The following is an 11,009-nucleotide window of genomic DNA, read 5'->3' as shown; positions in this document are numbered from 1 at the left end:
GTGAAACTCCTGACTCTTAGACCTTCCCCATTTCCACCACATCATTCTCACTCAGTCTATACTCAGAGAATAGGAGGCTTTCGATTCCACGCCAAGAAGTTTGGTTTATAGATGAAATGAGATGCCCTGAAGCTTTTTGAGGAGGCAGTACCACAGTCAGATCTGCACTACAGTGTTTCGTAGAAAGAATGGAAGAACCTGAGGCTGAAAAAGAGGTAGAAAGTTATCACAATGGCCCAGAGGGAAGGAAATATTGCTTTCAAGTAGGACAATGACAGTAAAGTTGTACACATTTAGCTACCATTTACTGAGTGCATATAATGTACCAGGCATTGTGCATAATCTTATATAATCCTCACACCAACCCTCAGAGCTACATACTATAATTGTTTCCATTTTATACACTAGGAATCTGGGGCTTGGAAAGCTTAAGTAACTTGCCTGTGGTTCCACAGCTAGCAAGGGGCAGACTTGAGATTCAAATCTCAGTCTGATGCTCTTATGCTTCTCAAACCTTACAGTGCAAGTATGTCACTTGGGGATATTGTTAAAATGCAGATTCTGATTTAGCAGGTTTGGGATGCAATCTGAGAATCTGAGATTTCTAACAAGCTCCCAGGTGATGCCAATGCTGCTGATACACAGAATACATTGATCCACAGACCACACTGAAGCTTCAAGGAGTTGTGTCCAGTGGAAATGCAAGGGAGGAAAGAGACAGGAGAAACCTTCCAAAACGAAATTGGTTATGGGGAATGGGGAACATAGAAGGGGAAGACATGATTCTGAGGTTTCCAGCCAATGAGAAAGCTACTGACTGACACAGAAACCCAGGAGGAGGACCAGCTGCCATCTGTATTCATTAAATGGAGTTTCTGTCCATCTGTCCCTAAATCAATATTAAAAAGAAAGAGAGCTGAGCCCACTTTTTTAACAATTATCAAAATCAGGCTACCAGTAGACGTTAACAGCATATGCATGTCTACTTACTTATTGAGCTCTATTGTTTATTAGCAACCCAGCCACAATGATTATTTCTTTGGTTTCATAAAAGCATTTTCAACCCTTTATAGTTTTGTAGTATTACTTAAAATCAGGATTGATCTTGGACAGTTTTTCATCAGTGCTTAGACATAGAGCAGCTGTAAGACAAATTCTTTCCTAACAATTTTATTCTAAAAGAAGTGGCTGTTGCATCAAACTCAAAATGTTTAAAGTATGAGGGAACGGTTGTTCTATCTCTTTTCTATTTAAAAGAGTAGATATAAATAAACTGCCTACAGAGATGGAGAAAACAGATGGATTTGAAAATTCAAGCTCACACTGAATATAATTAACTTGGAAAGGGAGAGAAACCAATGATGCCTGGGATCATAGGTGCCTGGGAGACAGGCAAAGGGCTAACTTATTTTTAACACCAGGGTAGTCTCAGCAGTACAAAAAATTCAAACTCGATTGAAGTCTTTGAAGAGGCAAAGAACAAATGAAGAGAGAGAAAAAAAAGGTGGCTATTGCAGAGTAATTAACATTTTTGACCCAACTGCCAGCCTGAGTAGGTGTTTGCTGCTTTTTAACAGAGTCTGGGTTTCCATGGTCAGGGCAAATGAGAAGGTTTCGTGAAAGCACTCTGGGTATTGTTTACTATTTGATCCTGAAAGAGGTAAACCTGAAGAGACAACTGGGTGTAGCACTTCTTCAGCAGGAGTGGAGGGTTGCTTTCTGCATGGACTGGGCCTTATTTGCATATTCACATGGAGTACTCTGGGATAATTGGACCAGAGGGATAACAAGCTGACCCTTGGGCTTGAGACAATGGTCACTGGGGCTTGACGATAGTCATGTCCTAGACCACTGGGATTGGGACTTAAACACAGCCTGGTGTAAAAAGCCGTTCACAAGTGAACCCCATGATCATTCCCCTCTACTCACAACACAATTTGGACAGTCCTACACAAGGAGTATACATTCACAAACCCGTGGGTCTTTATGCGCCACACTTGCTGCCTAGAATACCCTTTTCCCCTCCACCTAACAAATCCCTATTCATTAGACCCAATTTAAATGTTATATTCTTCCACTCCCTCTCCCCAAGCAAGCCAAGTTAGTCGTCTCCTTATCAGCAATTACATAATACTTTGCGGCTCCCTCTATTAGAGCATAACCGGTATTTGTATGCTTGTCTCACCCACAACATTGTAAACTCCTCAAACCCAGAACGTATCTAAATCTTCTTGGTACCCATGGTGCATAAGTATCTATCACATAATAGGTATTCAGGAAAAAACTAATGAAATGAATAAATGAATTAATTAAGGAGAAAAAAGGGAGGGCAAAGAATACTCCAAGGGATATTGGTGTGTGTGTCTCTGTATGTGTCTGTATGCATGTGTTTTGTATATATTTATATTCATATTTGTATTTGTATGTTTCTGTTGCTTATAACAGAATACCTAGAACTGGGTAATTTGTAAGAAAACAAAATTTGTTGCTTACAGTTTCAAAGGCTGGGAAGTCCACAGCCCAGGGAACACACCTGGTGAGGGTCTTCCTGAATGGTGGCTTCACAGCAATGTGGGAGTCTCACATGGCAGAAAATGGCAGAGCAGAGAAAGAAAGTCTCACTGCTCTCCTTTTAAAGCCCTCAGAGCCATACCCATGACCACTATTTTTAATCCATTCACCAGGCATGGTCCTCAAAATCTAATCACCTCTTCAAGGCCCCACCTTTCAATTACCATAATAGGATTTCCCACCCTACTAACAGTCACAGTGGGGATCAAGTTGCTAATACATAAAACTTGAGGGACACAATCCATATCAATATTTATATCCATATTCATAGTTATATAGGGGTGTGGAAAGATCACAAGGGTACTTCAAAAAGCTCATGGGAAGATTCATATTATCTTTTAATTGTATTTTTCCATGAACTTTTTGAAGTACCCTCACATATCTAGATGTTAACATACAGAAAGATTTCTTATATAAACTATGAAAAGACTTTTATCATTCAGGTACTTTACAAATCTCTTTAAACCTTCTCTTTTCGTTTCTTTATTCTGAACTCAGTAATAAATAACTGACATATCACTTGTGTTTCCAAATCCTTGCAGATATTTGCCTTTATTTCGGTTTTAGCTAGGATTTTCTAAAAGGCAACTGATTTGCACTCCTCAAGATTTAATGTGAAAAAATATAAATAAGTCAGATAAAAAGATTTAATGTGGTTTCAAATTCCTTATTGTGACTCTATGAGAAAGGTACTTAATAAATGATACAAACATTTAACTTAAAGCCTGCATATCTGTAAACCAATTCTAAACTTCAAAAATGCCTAGTACATTTTAAGAACATTTGGAAAGTTCAAAGAACAACCTTTTCAAAATTATATAACTAGATTAAGTATCAAGTGGAAAATACTCGGTTCTTTCTTTTTCAATGAATCAAAATCCCATAAATGTTATCAAGCTAAATAACTACAGGTTCTAAAGACAGCTAATTCCACAGGGTGTCTTCTCAACATGAATAAGTGCTATCTTGCTTCCACAGAATTACTATAATTTGATGGGCATTTTGAAAAACAATTTAAATATATTCTGCAGTCAAGATGTGTTTTTTTAGTAATGTTTATTGTTGTTTTTGTATTTATAAAAGGCATAAAAATGCTCGCTTGAGAAAAATTTAGAAGTAATTTTCTTTAGAAGAAAATAAAAATCATCCTTAATTCAGCAACTTGAAATAATCATTGTTAATATTTCATTGTCATAACATTTCATTAAAAAGTAATAAAATGGAAAATTTAGAAATACAAAAGCAAATAATAAAATGAAAATCACATTTTCTATATTGTTTTTTTCTAAGCATATGTTATTTTAATACAATTTGATCCATGGTATATATTTTTAAATGGAATGTAGGTTACTCCCAGTTTTTTGAGGTTATAACTAATATAACTAATATTGCAATGGACATTTTTGTATGTAAGTATTTGTCTGAGTCTTTTTAAACAGATTCATAGGAGAGGAAAAAATAGATCAGAGTACCTATTTTAAAACATTCTTAATACATGTTGCCAACATACTTTCCAGAAAAGTTGCCACCATGGAACCACCTATCTGTAGCAAATAACAGCCTTTGTTTCTCATTTCTGCAATAATATTCAGTATTATCATTTTTCATCTCTACCAACAAGACAGGTCAGAATTGTTTCTCAATAATTTTGTGCATTTCTTTGATTTCTAAGTGCAGCTAGGCATTTTCCAAATGTTAATTGGCCATTTATATTTCATTTACTGTGAATTAAACTCCTTGAAGATGGGGTGTTTGTCTGGTCCAAGACCCTCTGTGTCTGCCACATGGTAACCACTCAATAACTGTTGTAGGAAAAATATTTCCTATACTCTATTTTTTACCTTGGTTTTTAATGTTTTTCTCATTGATTTTTTTTTTTTTTTCCTTTTTTCGTGACCGGCAATGGATCGCAACCCTTAGTGTTGCGCCCGTACCGGACTGGGACCGGCAACGGGATCGCAACCCTCAGTGTTGCTCCCGCACCTCGCTCAGCCAGTGAGCAGCTGGTCTGTATGTGGGATCCGAACCCTCGGCGGGAGCGCCGCTGCACTCTCAAGCGGCGCACTGTAGCAGTGCGCCACCGGGCCGGCCCTTCTCATTGATTTTTAAAAGCCATTTATACACTAAATGTTTGTTGTAATTATTTTCCTCTGATTTCTTGTTTTTCTTTTAATCTTGTTTATGGTATTTTTTTGATAAGCGGTCTTTTTGTTTTTATGTAGTGAGACCCACTGGCCTTTTTCTTTGTGATTTTTTTTTTATGCTTTATAAAGTCCTTTTTCATCCTGAGATAATTTTCATTGTAAACATAACTCCGTTATTGTTGGGCAGGGGAGGGTATTTATCACTTTTGTTAAAGTATTTAATTTGTACAGAGAGATTCAGTGCCTCATAAGAATAACTTGAGGACTAATTGGTATGTTCTGGCAGTCCCTAAGAGGTAAGAATGTGAGATATTAGAGAGGACATATTTTTTTCTTTACAAGAGCTCTTAATCTGAGGTGTTTTCTCTGAGCCTATAAAATTCAATGTGCACTTTTCTGGGTAGGTTCTCAAAGGATCTGTGATCCCAAAATGGTTAAGAATCCTTAGAAACTCTTCAAAAAGCCTTTGATCCTGAAAGGATGCTTTCTTCATGCCTGATGTTATTGATATTCCCAAATCTTTAAAATTTAACACCTTGAATGGGTAAAGGGTCATGAAATTGACTACAATGTACATCAAGAAGTTAAAATAAAATAAAATAATAAAATGTAACAACTTTGCTGCAAATACAGAGTTTGGCACTGTGGGAAAAGAGAGAAGAATAAAGCTGAAGAATAGTGACTGAAGTTTTTAAGCAGAAGAACAAATTCAAAGCAAGCTCTTCTGAAGTTGCTACCATGCTGAACCCAGATTTTACCAATGATAACTTAGAACATTGGGTACCAGCCTTACATGTCGTCCAGCCTATGTGCATGTCATTGAAAATTAAATTGATCCTAAGGCCAAATACATCAATCTTTTCACATAACCTAGACTAGAATTTCCCAATTGTATTAGACCTTACAAGCCATCTAATCCTACATCACCATCCTCTCCACAGTGTCTCCAAGCAGTCTCTAGGAATGAGGAATTCTTTGCTTTCTAAGACAATTCATTGCAGGATTTCTCCCTCCAGCCCCTATTTCATGAAGGTCTAAGTTTTCCATTTATTTTACTGAAACAATAGAGCCCAGGTAATCAGATACACCTGCAGGAAATCTGCTAAAACAACTTTTCAAGCTTCTTAAAAGGATGAGCTGAGGCATAATCAAAACAGCATGTCACTGCACTGTACAAATTCATGCTGAAAGATTTATGAAACAGTGTGAGATTTTGAATACAGAGGACTCTTTAGAAATGAAAGCAGAATTTAAGTTATAAAAATATTGTTGTGCAGTATGAGCTATACTGATTTTTAGACCTCCTAACTTCTGGAAACAGGGATAGTAGTTAATTTCTGTGTAGGTCATCATTAAAGTATAAGGTCAGGCTATTTCCACAAAACTGGCCAGTCTTTTTGACAAAGGTGAGCAACTGGGCAGATATATTCTTTATTTTGACTTGAGGAAATGTCAAAATGCCCACATGGACAAATGTCTGAATGTTCTCTGGAGTTTCCCAGCATCAGATGGTGACAGAAAACAGACTGTCATCTAGATTCCTGTAGAATCATGGAAGGGCTACTAGGACTGGGTGTGTGCAGTTATCTTCTAGCATGAATATGCATATGGATGCAAAAACTCATGTGAAATAACTTTAATCTTTCTGAACACTCATTTAAATACTGTAACAATAATCTTATTGTTTGTCAAAAAGTAGCATATGAGCCAGGTATGGGAATTATCCTATTAATTTCTATATCACTCACTGCAATAAAGAAAGGAAAGTTCAATCAGAAACCCCAGAGGAAAGGCAATGCTCAGTTAGGGTGAACTCAGAAGTAGCTTGTTATAGCCTCTTACTACCACCTCAGGTCCCTAAAGAAAAGAACTCTGCTCTAGTTAAACATTTTTCTGAGTCTTTGCTCTGGTTTCCTATTTTCAGTGATTTTTATGCAGGGCTTTGGCATTTTTTAAATGCTGACCTGTTTATTGAGGATATGTACTAATAGTATTTTTCAAGCTACAGGCTACAACCAAAAAGCCGTGAAACCAATTTAGCAGCTCTCAACCAGCCATTTTTCTCTTTTTTTCCCCTTAACTAATAGAAAGTTGTGTACATATGTTTGTGTGTGGTACACACATGCACATACGAATGTATGATATAAAATATATTTCTTATGCTAGGTCAAAGCCAAAAACATTTGAAAGACATTGTTCTAAGGGGAAAGAGATTAAAAAGAGAGAGAGAAAGCCAGATAGATAGACAGATAAATTTATTTGAGAAAAGATTGCGTCCTGATTGCTAAAACCCAGACACGATAATATTTTTCTAAAAAAGTCTTTTCTGCAATATGTTATCAAAGAATTTTTTAATGACTTCATTAATCTTCACAACTCTCCTGTGGGGGAAAATTGGACTTATATTAAATGATGCTGTCAACTCTACCTTAAGGGAATGGATTTCTACAGATAGTAGCTGCCAAAGATAGTAACTTTTTTTTGCCAAACCAAAGATTTTTCAAGAGCATAAAATAAGATTTCAGAGTTATGACTAAAAATGAAACGTCAGTAGTGATTTATTTCTGATGAAAACAACTTAGACCAGGTCAAAGCACAGACTCAGAAAGCATAAAACACAATCCATGTAGCATGCCTTTTTAACTTTCTTCTCTCCACAGCCAAGTCTCGCTTATCTAGAAATGGACATAACTGCATTATAAATTATTCATGTACAACTATCACAGATAAAACCAGGCATGTACACATATTCCTCATCAGCATGGTCCTCTTGCCTCTTTGGCTTAAACATAACGTGCCAAATGCTTGCTTAAACCACAGCTGGGAATCCAAGCTCCTTGACCACCATGGTTTTCTTGCCTAGTTGAACCTCTAATATCAGCCAAGTCTACTTCCAACCCCCCATGTGCCTGTCCACCCCTAGTAAATAGCTTTTTTCCAAGCCCTGCCCCCCTCTTCCTCCCTATCTTCTTTGCTTATATCACACTGTGTCTTACCAATAAATTCCAATGCATCACTGCCATACATTTGAGTGTGGAGCCTCATGGTAAGTTACAAATGTCATAGAAAAGCTATGAGACTCAAGTACAGTAAACTTCATCTTGCGTCTCGGTCCAAATGCAGTTGGAATTTTCCCTCAGAGCATGTAGACACCCCAACAATTCTTAAGGGACTTAGTGGAGGGAAAAGTTCTGTGATTATTTGGCTGTACAGTGATATGCTTAGAGAACAGAATTAAACATAATCAGCTCTTTATGGCTCCCTAAATTGCTTTGTACCCTTTAGTTGGTTGGCTACAACCAACTAAACTGACTGCACAAAAGTAAAAGCCTCTTAATTCAGACCCAGAAGAATGTGACAGCTCCTATTTTCTATAATGGTTGACTGAAAGTCCTATTCTTCCACCACAAAGTGTTGCAGAACAGATCTAGACATTCATAGATAAGCACTATAATCACCTAACAGAACTTTAGAGCTAAGCAAAAGTAGGAGGAAGACACAGACATCAAGCAGGACCAAATACTTGGAAAGATATGTTTGAAATTTGAAGAGTTGATAAAAGATGATAGATAAGTTAAGAGTACAAAGAAAATGTGGGTGCCAATGACTTGCATTTCAAGCAAGTCATTTGGATGAATCTCTGAAATAATAATTAAACTCTGGTAGTTATCTTGTCACACAAATCAAATTATTTGCAAATCGATTTTCAGGAATTCACTGGTTACAACAAAAACTACTTTTTAAGTAACAAAGGAATAGAATGAAATTATGTGCTGAAGTGGCCATTTTTATTTAACTAATCACTCAGTTCTCTGGTCAGCGTAGTGAAAGCAAAATAAACGAGTAGTCATTTGTCTTAATTGATTAGTCAAACTAGTTTAAACAGTTCACTCCTTTCATCTACATAAAGTCACTTCTCTCAGCCCCCTCCAAAAAATAAGAAAATTAGGATTCAGTTTCCCAGCATTCGTTTCTATTGTCAGAGTATTAGGTCCACTTCTACCATAGTGTGAGGAGGGATTTGTGGGGTCCACCCAATTTTTAGTACCAATATGTTAGACAAAAGAGAATGGAATAGTCCAGAAAGGAGAGATTTTCATAGAAAGAGGTACTGAGAGCAGGAAGGACCAGCAGACAGGACTGACTACCGCCAGCTATGAGGAGGTAGGTCTCTAAGGATTTGTTGTTGTGAGTCCTTCTCTCCTGAACAGTTGCAGCACATGAACAACAAAGACTAGTTTATAGACCAGTAAATTAAGCTTTCAGTTATGTGAAGAGAGAAACTTCATGATAATATTAGACTTTGGACATGTGGGAGGGCTTGCATGTTGAATCTAAAAGAGATATAACTGCCCTGTGTCCGTGAAATAGAACATATCGATTATATTAACAGAATCAATTAATTTCCCAAACTTTTGAGGTGGGCTACAACATCCTCAATCCAACAATTTTCTGTAAAAAAATATGTCTCAGTCATTACTGATCTACCTCCTTCAATATGTCTCGCTTACAACAAATACAGAGACCTCATTCTCCAGCTCATCTTCAGAGCACTCTTCCAACCGTCTCTGCACATGTCACACCTAAGGATCTTTGGCAGCTCAGCTAGAACATCTCATCTCCTCTTACCTCCTGGTGGTACTTCTGGTGGCAACAGCAGCAGCAGAAACACAGGTGGCAATTTCAGCAACATGAGCAGGAGTTCAGCAGAACAAAACAACATAACACTTCACCTTAAAGAACTAGAAAAATAAGAACAATCCAAACCCAAAGTTAGTAGACAGAAATAATTAAGATCAGAGCAGAACTAAATGAAATAGAAACCCAAAAAATGATACAACAGATCAATAAAACAAAAAGTTGGTTTTTTGAAAAGATAAATAAAATGGACAAACCATTAGCAAAGCCAACTAAGAAAAGAAGAGAGAATACACGAATAACAAAAATTAGAAATGAAAAAGGTGATATTACAACTGAAATACAAGGAATCATTAGAGACGACTATAAACAACTATATGCCAACAAATTTGAACAGTCCAATAACAATCAGAGAAATAGAAGCTATTTTCAGCAGTCTCCAAACAGGGAAAAGCCCAGGACCAGACAGCTTCACTGCAGAATTTTATCAAACCTTCAAAGAAGAATTAATACCAATTCTCTACAAACTACTCCAAAGAACTGAAACAGAGGCCATTTTCCCAAACTCATTTTATGATGCAAACATCACCCTGATACCCAAACCAGACAAAGATACAACAAAAAAAGAAAACTACAGGCCAATATCTTTGATGAATATAGTTGCAAAAATCCTCAACAAAATACTGGCTAATAGTTTACAGCAACACATACATAAAATTATACACCATGATCAAGTCAGATTCATCCCAGGGATGCAAGGTTGGCTCAACACATGCAAATCAATAAATGTGATACACCATATCAATAAAATCAAAACCAAAAACCATATGATCATCTCTGTAGACATGGTAAAAGCATTTGACAAAATTCAACATTTGTTCATGATAAAGACTTTCTATAAATTGGGTGTAGAAGGAAAGTATCTCAACACAATTAAAGCCATATATGAAAAACCCACTGCCAATATCATCCTGAATGGGAAAAAGTTGAAAGCTTTTCCTTTAAGAACAGGAACAAGACAAGGATGCCCACTCTCACCACTGCTATTCAACATAGTATTGGAATTACTAGCCATAACAATCAGGGAAGAGAAGGAAATAAAGTGCATCCATATTGGAAAAAATGAAGCCAAACTGTCCCTGTTTGCAGATGATATGATCCTATATATAGACCAGCCTAAAGACTCTAAAAAAACCTCTTAGTTGATAAATGATTTTAGCAAAGTTGCAAGATAAAAAATCAACACACAAAAATCAACAGCATTTCTATACTTCAACAATGAACTAGCAGAAAAAGAAATCAAAAAAGCCAGCCCACTTACAATAGTCACACAAAAAAATAAAATACCTACGAATAAAGTTAACCAAGGATGTGAAAAATCTTTATGACAAGAACTACAAACCTCGGTTTAGAGAAATTAAAGAGGACACAAGAACATGGAAAGATATCCCATGCTCTTGGATTGGAAGAATTAACATTATGAAAATGTCAATTAAGTGGACAAAAGTGATCTGCAGATTCAATGCAATCTCCATCAAAATTCCAATGACATTTTTCTCAGAAATGGAAAAAACAATCCTAACATTCATGTGGAATAACAAAAGACCACGAATAGCCAAAGCAATCCTGAGCAAAAAAAAATAAAGCTGAAGGCAT

This window comes from Galeopterus variegatus, unplaced genomic scaffold (assembly GCF_000696425.1).
Source record: "Galeopterus variegatus unplaced genomic scaffold, G_variegatus-3.0.2 Scaffold2206, whole genome shotgun sequence".
NCBI classification, from domain to species: Eukaryota; Metazoa; Chordata; class Mammalia; order Dermoptera; family Cynocephalidae; genus Galeopterus; species Galeopterus variegatus.
Note: the sequence above shows the minus strand (reverse complement) of the source record.